At 38.6% G+C, this 17,424-nt stretch overlaps 1 protein-coding gene across 5 annotated transcripts in view; it reads left to right on the plus strand.

Annotated features, from left to right (window-relative positions):
* pde1cb (phosphodiesterase 1C, calmodulin-dependent b) overlaps positions 1-17,424 on the plus strand; it is a 140,463-nt gene that overhangs the window by 20,165 nt on the left and 102,874 nt on the right. The gene's annotated exons all lie outside the window — the stretch shown is intronic.

Raw genomic sequence — 17,424 nt, forward strand, 5'->3', positions numbered from 1 at the left:
ATTTTCTACAGTCTGTATATGTACCGGTGAACGCCCCGCCCCCACGCTTTGTCTCGTGTTTATAAAGCAGCATGAGCTCGGCTACGGAGTGGGTGGGAGGAGGGCGGGTCATCCTCTGGCCCTACATCACTGTGCGAGGAGGAGGAAGTCAATGTCTCTTCTGTAGACATGCCCGCTCATGAATATGCATAAGAAGGCCACAAATCAGCCTATTTGTGTAGAGTTGCTCAGAAAGTGACTGTTCAGAGGCTAAAACTCTGGAAAACAGGCGAGTTTGGGAAAATAAACCTCAAATACGATGTTTTTGGGGTTCTTAGGACAAATGGAGATGGGTGAAAAATAGCTTGACATGGGACCTTTAACCCCTCCCTGAGGAGCAGTGGGCAGCCATGGAGTAGTACCCAAAACAGCCCCTTTTTTAGAAGAGTCATTAAACTGACTTTTCAGAGGGTTAAAACTCTGGAAAACAGGCGAGTTTGGGAAAATAAACCTCAAATACGATGTTTTTGTGGTTCTTAGAAGAAAATGGAGATGAGTGAAAACTAGCACAATACTGGACCTTTAAAGAGATTACAAAGGTGTGTTTATTAGCTAACAGAGGAAGAATCTCTTTGTTATTAAATCCAACTTCAAAGCATTGTTTAACGCATACATTGATAAATGGTGTTTGTTGTCAAATGGTGAATTGGCCCTCCTCAGTTTCGTAGGTTTTATTAGGAAACCTTCAACTTTCATGATGATTTTGTATTTGGACTTCATCTTGAAAATTTTACTTCAATCTCAAAATTTAAACTTCAGTCTTGCAATTTTGAATTTATTCTTGATTTGCCCAAAATTATTTTTTCCATCAAAATCTGTTTCTGTAGTTCTGCTTTGTGCTACACATGTACTTCTTACGCCAAGGAGGTAATATTTTGATCAAACAACTACAACAATCAAGCCTGGTTTAAAGTTCTTGTTTCATTGTGTTGACAAAATAGAGCCAAAGGTATTTACAGTGGATCAATCTGTTCATCACTCCAGGAATAAAAAAAAAAACTGTCAACGGTCCAAAAAAATAACTAAATTTCCCCTATTACTTTACAAATATAATGTTTTTTTTACTATGATTTATTTTATTGTTTTATTTGATCCTGTTCATGTTTGTGTCAACATCCAGTAAAACAGTCTACATGACAAAAGGGAATATCAGCAAGTGGCATGTCAGAAAATGTTAACAGCTATACCACTCGTACTATCAACAATAGATTTTGTGATGTTTTAATATTATATCGTTGCATGAGATACCGTATCACCGTTAGTATTAAGCCTACTTTCAGAAAGTTTCATACAACGTGAGTTAGGGTTGGACCATCCTGAAACAGGTTAGTTTTACCCTACTCATAGCACAATGGTATTCCAGCAGTCAGTTGGCTTTAAACATCATGAAGGCTGAACACCATATCCAATCAGACATTGGCTCTTGAATCCTCTCCCTCAAAATTAGCATTTTTCACAACATTTCAGTGGTGACCTTTGACCATAACAATGCACTTGCACCCGTGTTTCCAGCAGTGGAAACACAAATGGTTCCAGAGAAGGCTCTTAGTTGCTGGAGAAACCTCTTGCCTTGAAAATGTGTCTCATGTACCGGTACTTTCTTGAAAGTTTTAAAGCTTTGTCTTATAATCAGAGTTCCAACCTCCAGCACTAAAAAGCCTGATAGCTAAACGCTGTGCCTTCTAATTTTAAAACGCAGGGGAACATTCAGTAAAACATCAGCCTGGGAGTCCTCTGCTGGGAACAGAAGGGCACTCACAGGTCTTTCCGATACATTGGGGCTTGATCTTCTAGGGGTTTTCTTGTGTTGCTAGCCCTGCTATTACACCAACACTGCTTTTTGTGCAGCTTAAAATGGGGATCCAGGGTCTTGATGATGATTAACGATCTTTTCCAGACCTTTGGCTTCTGACGTCTGAGACTCAGTGACTCCTCAATGATGTGGAGCCTCCCTCTGAGAAGCAGCGGCAGCTTTAGCTCCATGCAATCAGCTGATGGTGCAGTTTTTACTGCCAGAGTGTGTGCAGGAGCAGCCATCCAACTGTGAGAAACGGGGCTAACTCCTGTCCCATCCAAAAGGTTTTACCATTAATTAGTACAGATTTATGCCATTCCCAGTGAGTTTGGTTTGTATTGGTAAATTCCTACAGATGGCCCTACCTTCAAAGGGATTTATTTTGTCACAATTTAAAAACTTTCCCAACAAGTTTTAAACAAATATTCTTAAATTTGGTTTTAAACAACATTTACAATTGGACACGTGTTGTAATGTGTCCGTTTCCATCCCATCAACTTTGGTTAGTAAAACATCGAGGTATAGTAATAGATAAATGTTGGTCCGGAGTATCATCAAAAACTGAGCACACTTGTAGCATTTCCTCTGACAGTCTCTGGCAAAAGACCAATGTCTTCAGAGATACAACCAGTAAGTAAAACGCAGTATTTTCATGCTGTTTCATCGTATAAGTACGAAGAATGAATTTTTATCATGTTAGGGCAGGTTTAGTGCAGAAAATAATTATTTTGTTTCAGTTGGAATACTCGTGACCATAGCTGAGAGATACATCAATATAGATTGAGATTTTCTCATACTTGATGTAAAATAACTCGGTATCGTTTATTTTGTTATAATTTTATATTAAAACTATTTGGGAGTTTAAACAGTGGCTACTTTACTCATTTCTCCTCCTGTCTGCCTCTCATGCAAACTCCTTTCTGCATTACCTCTCTCCAGTGGACACAGAAAAGTTAGAAATAGTCAATCCTGCCCCGAAACAAGCCACGCTAAAGAACTCACTCACACGTACTGTCCCATAGTGAGACACAGACCAAAGTGGGTCACTTGCTGATATTGTGCAGCTGCATTTAATACAAGTGCCCTTGTGAGACTTTTACAATTTAGTGAGAAAGCAATGGGCCTCAACCTAAGACTACAGATGAAACGTGAGACGGGCAGTACCCGGCTTCTCTGAGAGACAGTCAACTTATTACTTTTATGGCAATTAAGATGTATTTTTTTTGGTATACATTGGTTTCACAAAGGTGTTTTTTTGTAGAATCTATCTAAAAACAAATTGAACCATAACCTGTGAGGGTTTCCTCCCTCAATGCAAAAAACATTTTTCTGGAGTAATTAGGGGATCTTAAAAGTCCCATGTTATGCTATTTTTTTCCAGAGTTTTAGCCTCTGAAAAGTCACTTTCTGAGCAACTCTACACAAACGGGATGATTTGCGGCCTACTTATGCATATTCATGGGTGGGCGTGTCTATAGACGGGACACTGACTTCCTCCTCCCCGCTGGTACATACATAGACTGTAGAAAATACATACATAGCACTGCGCGAAGGACGCTGAAATACTCACCTTTGTGGGCGTGTCTGTTTACATGTCAATCACGGCAGAGAGCTTCCTGGAGACGTGGCTTCTCCAGCTCAGTGCAAATCACCCTCTAACTAACGACTGAGGGAATCAATGAAAAAAACACTTTGAGCATGTGTATTAAGCCCAAATAACACTTTTATAATGTTTAAAGCACAGAAAAGTTGATTTAGCTTAACATGGGCCCTTTAATCGATTGTAATTTAGAGCCTCTGATTTTACTTTTCAAAATTTCCCCAACTCAGTTTCAAAGACTAATGATTTTACTGGTTTTCCCTGTCCTATTATGCTTGCCTTTGCAACACACTGTTAACACTTTGGTGTGTGGTGTTTCTGGAGGTGTTGAACTAAGTTTCTGGTGCTGTCGTCTTTAGCAGACAAACAGTGATGACAGACTGATGACAGACTCCAGCAGGGAGTGGTTTGCTCTTCATCATAACCAACTAAATCATGACAAGATGGAGGTGACTGTCTTTGGTGACAGAGAAAAGAGGACTGCTGTCAGTGAGTACCTTGAGTCTAGATCTTTAAAAGCTAAAGACCAGGTCTGAAATCTTGTTGTTCTGATTGACTCAAATCTGACATTCAGCAGTCAGATTAATAATTTTTCACCCATCTCCATTTGTTCTAAGAACCCAAACAACATAATATTTGAGATTTATTTTCCAGAGTTTTAGCCCTCTGAAAAGTGACTTTCTGAGCAGTTCTAAAAATGGGCTGTTTCGGGGCCTACTTATGCATATTCATGACTAAGCGTGTCTGTAGACAATGACTTCATGACTAGCTCTTGCGATGGAGATCAGTGATCATGAAAGCAATTTTCTTTTTCCTAGCCACACACTGTTGTTATTGTTTTCAGTCAAAAAAACTGTATATTACAGTAAAATACATTGCTATTTAAGCGGCTGTTGTGATTGTGAGTCCGTCTCAGCACTTCAGGCTGTGTTTATCAGAGCAGCTGTAGCGGAGTCATTCAGCTGCTTCAAACACTCACTGGAGTGTTAAACTGCTAAGTCACTTTCTTCTTCTCCTCATCTCTATTAACTACAGGAATAGTGCATTTAAGGTGATAATCATTTGTTTTGTCCAACCGCTGTGTCGCATTGTCTCACAAACACGTCAGATCAAGTCAAAGGTGATAAGAGGCGATATAACGGATGCTAAAAATGGAACTGCTCCCTTGGTTCTACACCGTTGCTGCCCACTGCTGCTCAGGGAGGGGTTAAATGCAGAGAACACAATTTCTGTATGTAGCTTTACGTATATGACAATAAAGTATAATGTACAGTATGTTGTATATTAAGCTGAAGTGTTTGTTTTAGCTGTGAGCCAGTTTGATAAGGAGGAGCTCACATTCTTATAGGGTAGGAGGAGCCAGGATTGTGAGGAGGAGGAGTTTCCGCTAGGTGACGTCAAGTAATGGGCAAAATCCAACTAGTCCGTTTGGAGCTGACTTTTTAAAAAATGTGGAATAACAAGGGAGAGTGGAAACAGAACTTTTTCAACGTTGGCCCTCTGAATGAGGCTGAAGGGATGTAAATCACTGTAGCAAAACCATTATTAAGATATTTTCTTTATAATACCGCACCTTTATATCAATTACAGAAAGATCTTCTATCACTTAAAGAACATCTCCAGAGTGAACGGTTTAATGACTCAGAAAGATCAGGAGAAACTGGTCTGTGGTTTTATCTCCAGCAGACTGGACCATTGTAATGGTATTCTGACAGGAATCCCCCAAAAGAGTATCAAACAGCTCGGGCCAGAACAGAGCGGTCAGAGCTCATTATTCCAGTTTTGAAGTCTTTACACTGGCTCCCAGTCAGCCTCAGAATAGACTTTAAAGTTCTGCTGCTGGTGTATAAATCTGTGAATGGGTTTGGTCTAGAATACATCAGTGAGATGTTAGTCAGGTCTGAACCCAGCAGGTCTCTCAGATCTATAGACACAGGTCAGATAGTGGAGCCCAGATCTCACAGAACAAACTGCCAGCAGAACTGAAGTCAGCACCCAGTGTGAACATTTTTAAATCCAAGTTGAAGACACTCTTTTTTTCTACCGCGTATGACTGAGAGGGAGATTTTAAATTGTATTATTGTTGATTCAATGTTTAAAGTAATTACAATTAACAATAGATATATCATACAGCTCCATTTCTTATGTGCCCTTTGTCTTCTGTCAACTGTAGTTTCTTATGACTGTCAGAAGCTGCACATGTTTATAATTGCATCAACCTTTTGTGGTAATAAAAGTAACCATACAGACAATACACAGCAGACTGTACGACCTCACTGAAGAAGTGTTATCTCATCATGATTGAGGAAAGGATCAGTGTTTACGTCAGCTCTTGATATAAAAACAGGAATCCACTTGCTGACTGTGATTTTCCAACATGTTTCTCAAGGCTTTATGACATGGGATTTTCCACTTCCTTGGTCACATCTATTTTTTAATACATCTTTGGAAAATCCTGCCTCAATCACATGCGACCAGTGCAACTCCCAAGCCCGGCAGTTGTCATGTTAACTCACAAGTATCACAATCAATTGGTGGCGGGTCTTTTATTTTTTCTTTATCCCAGTTTGCAGAGCAATTTACCAATCACCACCTCTGGATCGCGACTCCTGAGCACTTGCTCCTCACTGCCCCCCCACCTCCCCCCCATACCTCAGATGAACTCTGAACCGCAAACAGCAGCCGATGGCTTGCTCTGGTTCTCTGTGTTTGCTGACAATTTAGGTTTGTTTGACTTGCTGTTGTTGATGGTGGGTTAAAGAAACATAGTTTAACCTTGTTTCCTCCTGTGCTTAAGAAGAAACAACTAAAAGCTCAAACATATTTCAGAGACTGCGATATGAAATAAAATCAAGCTTGCACGCTGCAGTGTTAACTAGATGGATGCTCCGGTTACTCATAAGTCGGTGGTGTGTAGTGATGCACGGAAAAAATAACTCGGCATAAACAGTGAACAAATACCGCAGCCAGCGCACGCTTGTCTGGAGACAGGCCAAGCTGTCCGTGCAGGAGTCCGTATTGCAACACATCGGGGCACTAAAGCGTCCTCTAAGCAGAGATTGAGATGGGGCATGGAGGGAAAACAGTGAAACGTTCACTCTCGGTTGGGATTTTTGTTTCTGTCACGTGGACGTGCCCCTGTGTCGACACAAGGATCCCTAAACAGCAGCATGACGCGTGGCTGCACATCAGCAGAATGGAGTCTGTCAGCACACATTTCACAGAGATCCTCTGCACTTCATTGCATCTGTACTTGGTCCGCTAAAGTAAAAAATGCTAACTACATACGTGCTGTTCAAAGCTACATAACAGTTAACGCCCGCTATATTGAGACGATGATTGGGAAATGAAAAGCTACGTGCTCCAAACACGAGCCATATTTGAATCACACACAGTCCAAAACATTCCTGCAGTACTGAAAGAGGCAGCTAATGAATGGAAAGTCCAAAGTGTAAAGGCCCTAAGACAAAAGCTTTCAACACTTTTATGTTTGAGAAATGAGAAATAATAAATAAAATAGAAACAGATTGGTAAATTGGTTTTCATTCTTTATTTGTGAAGCAAAACACTCCCACACACTGTCTCCAACTTTTGCAGTTAAATTGTTTTTCGTCAACAAAGATTTATTCCACATTTGTTACTCTTCCTGGGGAATTTTTCTTTTTAATTTTGTATATTGTATTCCATATCGTATCGTCAATTGACTATTTCATTACAACCCAAATAAATACTGATCTTTCAGTATTTACTACTCTTCACATACAGTTACTTTTAGCACAAATTATTTCGCCAACAGTTGTTTTCAAGCCATCTGCTCTGCGTTGCCAGATAAAGCTTGTAATTCCGTCCCGTAAACTGTCAAAAATCCACCAAAATGTTTCCTACACCGCCTTCTTCAGACACTCTAAACCCAACCATGCCAACGCAGCTTCTGCAAGGGTTGACTTTCCTCTCTCCTTTCCACTCTTTTGATACTTTTCCCTCCATCACATCTTATTTCCCCAGTCAACAGGGTGTGTAATTGTATGTGTAGCGTATTTATTATTTATTAGCTGATTTAATTTTATTCAGGCCCATTTTTCTCATTATATACATTTGGATGAAATAAAACATAGAGGACAACAAACATCTGACGTAAGAGTAGCCTGGTTAGCAAACAGGGATTAAAAAAAAAAAACCTAAGATATATACAAATACATACAGGAAATCTGTTCTCTACATTAAACTCATTTCTGAGACGCAGTGAGCTGCCAAATTGTAGCACTCGGGGGAGATTTTGTGGATAAGGGCCTTGCACATGGCCCCGCATTAGTAGAGCTCAGGGTGGGATTTGAACCTGTGACCCTTGAGTTAGAAGTCTGCTTCTTTAAGCAGCTAGATCAGATATTGTGTAGCTTGATAAGACATTTTGAATTAATAATTTGACATAGTAACAACACCTGTGACCCTGCTCCGCCAGCGCTGCTATGCGCTAAGCTAACCAAACCATGTGGGGACTGCTCACTGGTATAAAGTTCTTCCACAGTTTTTGAGGAAAACAGCATATTTACTGTCTGCAATAGATGGAACGCAAAGATTCCCAGAGGAGGGAAAACATCTGCACGTTTCTTTGGAAGAAATATGAAACAGCCCCTGCACAGACTGTCAGAAAAAGCAAAGACAAGGACATGGAAACAACAAATCTCACCCAAAATAAATCTTTGGTTGAGAACGGTAGAGTACACTTGAGATAATGAAAAAATAACATAAAAAATTAGAGATGACTTGCAAAACATTAGTACAATTTACTCTGAAAGTAGACTAAGCAGACTACACAATTACATCATTTCATCAAAAGATGTGTGACAAAAAGGCACTTATCCTTTTTCGTTTTTATTTATTCCTAATTTCCTTTTATGTATGTGTTTTAAACTTTTGCTCCCCCCCTTTTTTTTTAGTTCATTGTTTTCTTTGTTTGTTATCCTCTGTTTTGTTCTGTTTGTTATTTGTTGAGTTTTTTAATTAATATATATATATATATATATATATATATATATATATATATATATATATATATATATGTATATTTTTTAAAAATGCAGTGTATTTTCGATGACAATTTTTTTAAGTTAATTATTACAATAAAGTATTTTTTTTTTTAAAAAAAGAAAAGGCCAAGAAAGATGTGGAGGATATATTTTTAAGTTATAGAAAGACAATTTCTTCCACTTCCAATCTTCAGTTAAAAAGCTGCAGGAACAAAAAGTATGCCGTTTATCTTCAGATCGCACTAGAAACACAAATATTAGGAAATAGGAAAAAAAAAAAAAAATCCTTTAGAGGTTTCTCAACTTGTGGGGTTGGGACCTAAAATCTGGTCACGGACTGGTTTTTAGAAGGTTTTATGCTTTTATTTTGAAAGGAGCGTTGATTTTCTCAACATTGGAAAACTAAAATACACCTTTATAGCAAAAACTATTATTGATCACATTGTCCCCATGTTATCAATAAGCCCCACCCCCGTAACGTGTTTATTGACTATACATTTGTATAGTGTCCTTTGACCTCAGTAACTCTAACCCTTGCAAGTAAAGAGCTTTTAATTTTTTAATTGCAGTTCTATTTTATTCTTTATTTTATTGGGTTCATCCAGGAAAATGATTGTTTATAAATATAAGTGTAACTATTTTTTTTCCTGTTGTGTTATTCTTTATTATCTCAGGTATAAGCTGCTCTCTCATAGTCAAGTGTTTAGTTTCCCACATTGAGGCTGCAGCATGTTTTCATTAAATGTAAACATTACATTGTGGCTTGTTTTAATAGTTAAATGGTAAAGAATCACTGGTTTAAATCTCTGGGAGCTGTAACTGTGCTCCTAACGACATGTTTGTCCATGAATCTGTAAATCTAAGCGTCTTCTTGTCAGTTTTTGTCGAAGGCTGTTTGAGTCGCATCTTTTTCAGAGTTAGATAATCAGCCCGTCGCTGCCTCTGTATCCTCTCTTAGGAGGAAAACAGCTAAAAGCAGAAGGGCAAAGAATCAAAGAACACAGGGCACACTGGTGAAGTTGTGCACACAAACACACACAGTTTGTATTCACCACTGTTTCCATGGTGACAGTAATGTTGTTTTGCCAAAAGCTGCTTTGATGACATAAGTTTGCACTGTTTTCAATGAGATCACTTGATGCTTTGTTTCATTTACTCTAATTTCAATGAAGCTTTTTGAAAGCCACAAGGCCAAAATCAAAAATCACCTTTTATTCCTGTTCTGACGCTTTGTTCGAAGAGTTTTATAACCACCTTTCAAGGTTAGGTTAGCTTTAATTACATGGTAGGTTTAGTTTGCAGGGAGTCAATCTTAGACAACATAGAACATTAAACTTATTACAGAAAAAATGACAAAAATACTTAACTCAGTCAAGGAGGTAATATTTATGTGTTTGTTCTTCTGGTAGCAGGATTAGGTCAAAAGTATCGATAACACTTTACTTAAAGTTTTATACATAAAGGCCGACATTACATTGTCATTATTATGACATGACACCTGTCATTAGCATGGATAAGGACTCATGAAGGCTGTCATTAAGTGTCGTTCTTTACCCTAACCCTAACCCTACCTACCCCTACAAGATCCCTCCACCCAACCCAGAAAATGCCAACATAGCTCTAAAGGTGTCATAATTGAGCAAAAGGTGTTATAATACTGATACTTAATGATAGCTTAATGACTCCTTATTCATCCTAATGACAGATAATGATAGCTTAATGTCAGCCTTATGTATAAAACTTCAAGAAAAGTGTTGCCAAAGTACCTAATGGATTTGGACCAAATTTTAGCGAAAGTATGTACTGGTTCTGGATTGATTTAAAAGACCAAAAAAATCCCTATCTCTTATTATTGGTGAAATTTCAAAAATGAATATCTCGGTTTATAATTGACCAATCTGAATGAGACTCAGACTAGAGACTAGACTCAGTTATTTTGGGTTTGTTCCTCACTTACCGGTCATTTAATCATGATTCGTGAAGAAGTGAGTGAGCCCATACATTTGGACCCACTGTATGGTGTCTTTGGCCATAAAACTTTCTCCCAAGTCTTTAAAGTGTTAATAATCATGTTACCATAAACAGCATCACTGATCCAGATAACTGCAAATATCTGGCGAAGAGGATATTTGGAGCTTGGCGAAGGTTTACACTCTCTGAGTGCTCTTGTTAGATAATAAAATCAACATCAGTAAGAGTATTAATCATAAAAAGAACAAGAAAGATTAATAGAAATAAAGGACTTTGAGTCATATAAATTCTAAACAATACATGCTACAGTTATGAAGGCGTTAATTTAAGTTTTGATATTGAAAACAATGACGAAATATGTTTAACGTAAGTTGTTCTTTGATGAGACAAAGACAAGCTAATTATAGATCTATGATTATACTACAGGACTTCATATTATAGTATAATATACTTCCATCCGTCTGACTGACCAAGTTAAAGGGGACAGCTTTTCTCAGAAACTGTTTAAGAATAACTAAATTTGATGTGTGGCGGCTTCAGGGTATCAAATCCTCGATGGAGTTCGAAAATGAGAAGCGCACATTTATTTTTTCCGGAGTTATTGTCCTTGTTCCTTTACTCTGTTTGAGGTATCTTCAAAGGGGACAACTTTTCTTAGAAACCATTTAAGATAGGATAACCAAATTTGGTGTGTGGCTTCAGTTATCAATACCTTGATTGAGTTCGAAAATGAGAAGTGCGCAAATATTTTTTCTGGAGTTATTGTCCTTGTACCATTGTTTTTATTCTGTTCGAGATATCTTCAAATGGACAGCTTTTCTTAGAAACCGTTTAAGATAATTAGTAATTTTATATTCTGATGTGATAATATTTTCTTATGTATACATCTAACTTCTTAGATTTAGACATTTAGGAAAAGGTTGCGAGTTATAATGAAAACCAATCTGGCGGTGGATGTTGATGACTGTTTTCTTGTTTTTACTACTTTCTTCAATGAGACAGGACTAAAACAAGAGTGCCTTTTAGTAAGGCAATGAAAACCAAGGAAAAACAAAGACAGTCTGGCCAACTTCATTCTTCCACAGGCCTGTGACGGACCAGCAGTGAATTTAGATTTCATTTGAGCTTCCAAATGTTGATGAGAAACATTAAATTCCTTGTGAGGTTGTGGAAGAGAGATTCAACTGGATTCTGATTTGAGCACATAATCCAGAAACTACGGACTATAGATTTACAACAGGTACACTTACACACTCCGTAAATCAGCCCTTATTTAATATTTTTTTTAACGTTTTGGTAACTTTTTTGTTCACTGAAATGTAACACATGAATATGACCAAAAAAATTCTCACTAAAATTAGAATTAAACCAAGAGGCAATTTTGTCTTGAGACCAAAGTGAAAAACAAATCATCCATAAAGGCACATTTAGGGTCGGATTCGCTAAAATTTAAAATAAAGGGTGGTAAACCACTTGCGTCCCTAAATCCTTTGGTGACGCAGTTTCCTTTCCTGCTGCGAGGAATTCACTAAGATTGCAACAACAATTTGTGCGCATGCAGAAGTAATTCAGACCGCCCTATTTAAAGGAGTATTTATTTTGAACGTAGAGGGTGAAGGAGAGCTGAGTGCGAGGAAGCGAAACATTTTATTTGAAGCAGCAGAATTGGAGATGTTGGCAGACGAAGCAAATAAACACATGATTGAACTACAGCAAAGACATCTCAGTGTTACCGGAATAAATGCGATATAGGAGAAAACCAGTGAGAGAGTTAATGCTATATGGGGAAAACTCAAGAACAGCAGGAACAGCAGCTGAAGTAAAGAGAAGATGGCAGGATATAAAGCGCAGAATAAAGGAATGACACAATTTAAACCGCAGACAACGGTATGTTCACCATAAACACTCTTTTATTTCAGTGAATTCAAGGTTTATACATGACATTTTTTGAGTTATTTTATCTGCTAAAAAATGTAATTACTGAAGTTACTCAATAATTTGGTTTTTTCACAGAAATATTTGCTGATGTGTAATCCAACCAAAAAAAAAAAAAAGTGCTGTGTGTTTTAATCGACATACCTTTCCCATATAGGGAAAAAAATACAAATAAGACATCTCAAAAGTTTACAAGATGGCCTCAAGTCCATAACTGCGAGCTCAGAGCTGTGTCGGTGGGATGCGTGCGCTGAGGCGGGAGCTCGATACGTTCTTAAAATCGTGGATTCTTTCATTCCAAAAATGTCTACTGTACATTAGGTCTGAAAATGCTATCCCTCGGTCTCATTCCTCTCGCCTGTGTGATCTCCTCAAATATATCATTGCTGCCATCACTGTGCAACAATCTTTTACAGTTACCACCTGGTTGTGCTAAATGTATCGGGAAAAACTGGTGCTGCAATAAAGTCCAGGTTTGATGAATTGCATTACATCCACTGAATTAATGTGTTTGCATTTCCTCCTCCCATTTTTTGCTCCCCTTTTGTGATCCACCTATATTATATATTCATCAGAGGGAAACGCGCTAAATGGATTGTGGGTGCATTGCGACGTGCTGAACACACACAGTCCTGATTCCCTGGGGTTTGTACCTCTTATTAGCGCATGGGGTGACGTTTGCGCACGTTTTAATACCCGGAAACCTAAGTGAATCCGCACCTTAATGCGACGCTGTTTTATTTGAAAGATGTCTGTGATACTGTTTCTTATTCCTTCCAAATGCTGTCATTTTGAGACTTTGAAAGAACATACCAGCGTCCAGTCTGTGTAAAGGCTGTTTCATATTCCTTTGTGATTTTTTGCCAGATATGTCTGAGATGTGTTCAGAAGTGTTTGAATATTGTATAACATTCCATCTAAATAAACATATACATTGTAATAATTGGGCGTATCATCCCGACAAGGAGAGAGCAGCTGGTACCTAGTACGTTTTAGCTGAACAAGATGTTGCCAGTGGAGACTGAGAAAAGATGGATTTACAAACACCTCAGATTCAACCAAAGCTCGAACATGTTCTTTCAAAGATGAATTCAGCCCACTCCCATTCACGCAGCGAGAAAAAAAGGATCTCACTGAAAGGAACAAGGTATTAAAGCATTTTGTCACACAGAGCAGTGTCGTTCTACAGAGCCAACAATATTACAGGAATTAGTCTTCATTTGTAGCATGCCAGCTGACGGAATACACACTCCCTCTTTTATCTCCGTGAGCAGTGCGCTGAGGTGAAAAGGTGATGTTTGGGGTTGGCGTCACTTTCAGCGTAAATGTGGGGTCCGACCTTTGCCGAAGCATCCTCCTCTGAAGCTGGACATCAGCAGGACGTGGAGTTAAGCCTCGGGTGTGCAGGATTTAGGTCTCGCTCAGGGGTCTTTATGAGTGTCAAAGGTCACTTAGACTGAGCTGGCAGAGGTTGATCTGTCGGCCAATTGTCATTAAACTCACTGCTAGTGAGATCATTAGATGTTTGAAACCAAGGTTTAGCTGAAGTGATGAGAAAGAAAAAACGTATCTTTCATGTTCTTCTGGTAGTCTGCGCTGCGTTTCCATATTCCTTCCAAACATGTTGTGTGTGTTTCCAGGTGAGGGACAAGTGAAACTTTACTTTCTACTTGCTGTCTTCCTCTGAAACTGTGAAGGAACTCCAGAATAGCGACCAGTCCCAAATGTTCCTATTAGCTTAGCACGTAGCTGGGCTGGCTGAACACCCGACGGAAAAATCATGGCGACTTAATGGTTTAAATTGTTTGGTTGAAATCTGCTTGTCCTACATTAGACATTAGTGTGATAATTTTTTGTGCATCCATAGTTATAGATACATAGATCTATTCCAAAGGCTACAATCACATTTGTGGTATCTGAGCTTTTTACCAGTATCGTTATTGGGATGTCCAAAGTTTGGACTGGCTCTTCTGTTTGATGCTGGAGGACTTTGCTTTGTGGCTGGATTGCTCTTTCTGCATTTGCTGTAGAACAAAGGAATTTTACTTTTGGATTGAGGTTGTGAACTTATGTATGAGCTGGTTATTGAATGTAGATTTCAAAGCCAAACCAGTTAAACACCAGTGCTATAAAGAAATTACAGGCACACTGCTGCTAACTACTGGACAGGGAAATAAATTGTAGCATAATTATAATGTTTATTTTTATTATACATAATAATACTAATTATTATTTTAAATAAATGTGTAGTCTGTTAAGTTTGTCAGGTAGCTAAAAATGCATCAAATGATTGACAACCTGCTGGATTGACCTCCTTTAATGGTCTCCCATTCAAAAACGAAATTATAAATACAAAGAACACAATTAACAAAGACTGTTACAAACTTAAAACATTTCATACTTAAACATTGAGTTTAAGTTTGAAAAAGTATCCTAACCTAATGCTAGCTTATAATGAACCTTATTGACATGCTGACGGAATTAGTGTCACAGTTATAAACACATTTACACAACAGCAGATAATTATGTTGTTTTTTGAGGAGCACAAAGAAAAGTGACTCCTTTTTCTTCTTGCTTTTATCCGCCATGAACATGGGGTAAATATGACAGTCACGATGAATCAAAGCAAAAGAACACAACAAAACACCTACTGTGTGGCGCCATCAACTGCTGTGATATGATACATAAACGCCCCAAAGTAAGTGCACAATGCAAAAAACAACTTCAAATACAAGCAAAAATACACAAAAAAGATGAAAAAAATAACAAAAATATATGAAATGTCGCCAAAAACACAATTTACATGACAACAAAATACACAAAAGAGGAAAATATACAAAATTAATAACTAATAAGCTCATAAAATGTCAACAGAAATACACAAGATGAGAGAACATTTCTCCAAAAAATGTAAATAATAATAAATAAATTAAGTCAAAAACCAAAATGAGAACAAAAAGGCACAAAATTAGAAAATAATATACATTATGTCAACAAGCACATACACAAAATAAAAACCACACAAACCCCTTTGTTTTTTTATTTTTATTTTCTTGTATTAAAGCTTAGATTAATCATTAATTTAAATGCTGACACGAATATTGATAATGTGGCCCTTGAATCAGACATTATCAGGTTCGTGTCCCCTGCTGTTATAAAAGTTTTACATCACTGCCTTAATGTTTCTTCAAAGGATAAAATCCTATTCATTGTCCAACTGTTAAATGCCACATCCCGTTTGTGTCTTGGAACTGAACCTCAATTCAGTGTTAGGAGGAGCCGTGTCACATTGTATCTACTCTAAAGAATGTGTTTCATATATTTCTCATACTTTGTGTATATTCTTGGATCTACTTTCCTCATCAAAGCCATGAGTGAATAAATGGTGCTCTTATTTCCTCATTCAGAAAAAGGTCCTCCATTACTTCCCCTCTAAGTGTTCCTCTAGTGTTGTTTGACCAATTACCATATAACCCATAATCACCAGTAATGTCAGTGACTTCACCGCTCCACAGAGGCTTAACACACTCTCAGACTCTTGCAGGCTCTCTGAAGTGTGAGGAACAATTACAGCACTCTGACTTAGTCTCAGACCAGCCCCGGGTGTCCTCGGTGCTCATGTTACTCGATGAAAGTCTCTCAGAGGCAAATAAACTCGAGGTAGGGCAATAAACAGCAATTAAAGTGTACAATCAATGGTCCGTGCCATGAGTGCAGGATATGAAGTCTCATACAGATGAACTACTTGGATAAATGTCAAGGTAATTATCTGAACTAAAGACATCAGGGGGAAAGTAAATTCATAGGTTGTGATTCAAAGGTCACATGTCTGTTTATTCAGTGTTTATCCCTCAATGAGATTTAAAATCTATTCTTAAAACCATTGTTACTTGTCAAATTTTCACAGTGTGAGAGGTTTTGACTTCCTCCTTCATGGGTTAGTTGGTTTAGCTACTTTACTTTAATCTTCAAAACCCTGATGCACACGGATTTGTTTGTTTTTGTTCCTTGGTTTTGGTAGTTTAATTAGTTCAGTCAGGATCACTTTAGTCAAATAGCTTTATTTAGCATGCATTTTAGCTCTCTTCTGGGACCTCTCTGCCATTTTAGCAGCTGCGTGGAAAGCCCGAAGCAAAGGGGGCTTCCCCTTCACTCTTCCCTGAACGACATGGAAAGGCATATACAGAGAGTGCGATCAGCATGACCCCCTGGAATAGAGCACAACCTTAGTATATTCAATTAAATTCAACTCTATCAAAATATGTAATTAACAGGCCAGGCAGCCAGCGGGCACCCGCCGGGGGGCCCAGGGCCAGCAGGGGTTGGACCCCAGGCCAGAAGGAACAGGAACAGAAGCAGACCGGCAGCAGCCCACCCAAGGACATCAGCCACATCCCCAGCCGCCCGGGGCACCAAGAGGACGCTGAACGTTGCCCCACCAGACCCCAGGCGCTCCGACTGAGCCTCACAGAGACGCCCCAGATCAGGCAACCTGGAAACGAGACAAACACCAAGCCAAACCCGAAGGGAAGAGGCACCCCCACGGCCCGCAAGGCCGACACTACCCGAAGAGAGACCCCACAAAGAGAGCACTTCCCCACAACCCCCAGAGGCTGGAGAAGTGATCAGCCCTCTCTCTCCCCTGTCACCAGCGGAGTTCAGCTTGTGACGTCACAAACAATTTTTTCTCTTCGGATGGATTTATTTCACATTTTGTGTGCCAGTGGACACTCAAGTTACCTCATATGTGTTAAAAAAATTGCAAAAGTGGATTTTTCATAATATGTCCCCTTTAAAATTCTTGGACTGTAGCCAATATAGCTGTACACTCTATACTCCGAAAAATAGGGTACCATAAAACCGTTTTGAGAAATACAGTGATATAAGTTATTAAATTATTAGTCATTTCAACTAGCACTAGTTTACTGTGTGTTGAGTAAGTAATTAGGCTGCCTCCTGTTTCCTTCCTTCACTATTTAAGGTAGCGTTTGGTCACAGTTTGATTTCCCTGTTTTATTATGGAAAGAGTCCTCACAAAAATGGCAATAACTATGAAA

The sequence above is a fragment of the Gouania willdenowi genome, chromosome 17, assembly GCF_900634775.1.
Source record: "Gouania willdenowi chromosome 17, fGouWil2.1, whole genome shotgun sequence".
Lineage (NCBI taxonomy): Eukaryota > Metazoa > Chordata > Actinopteri > Blenniiformes > Gobiesocidae > Gouania > Gouania willdenowi.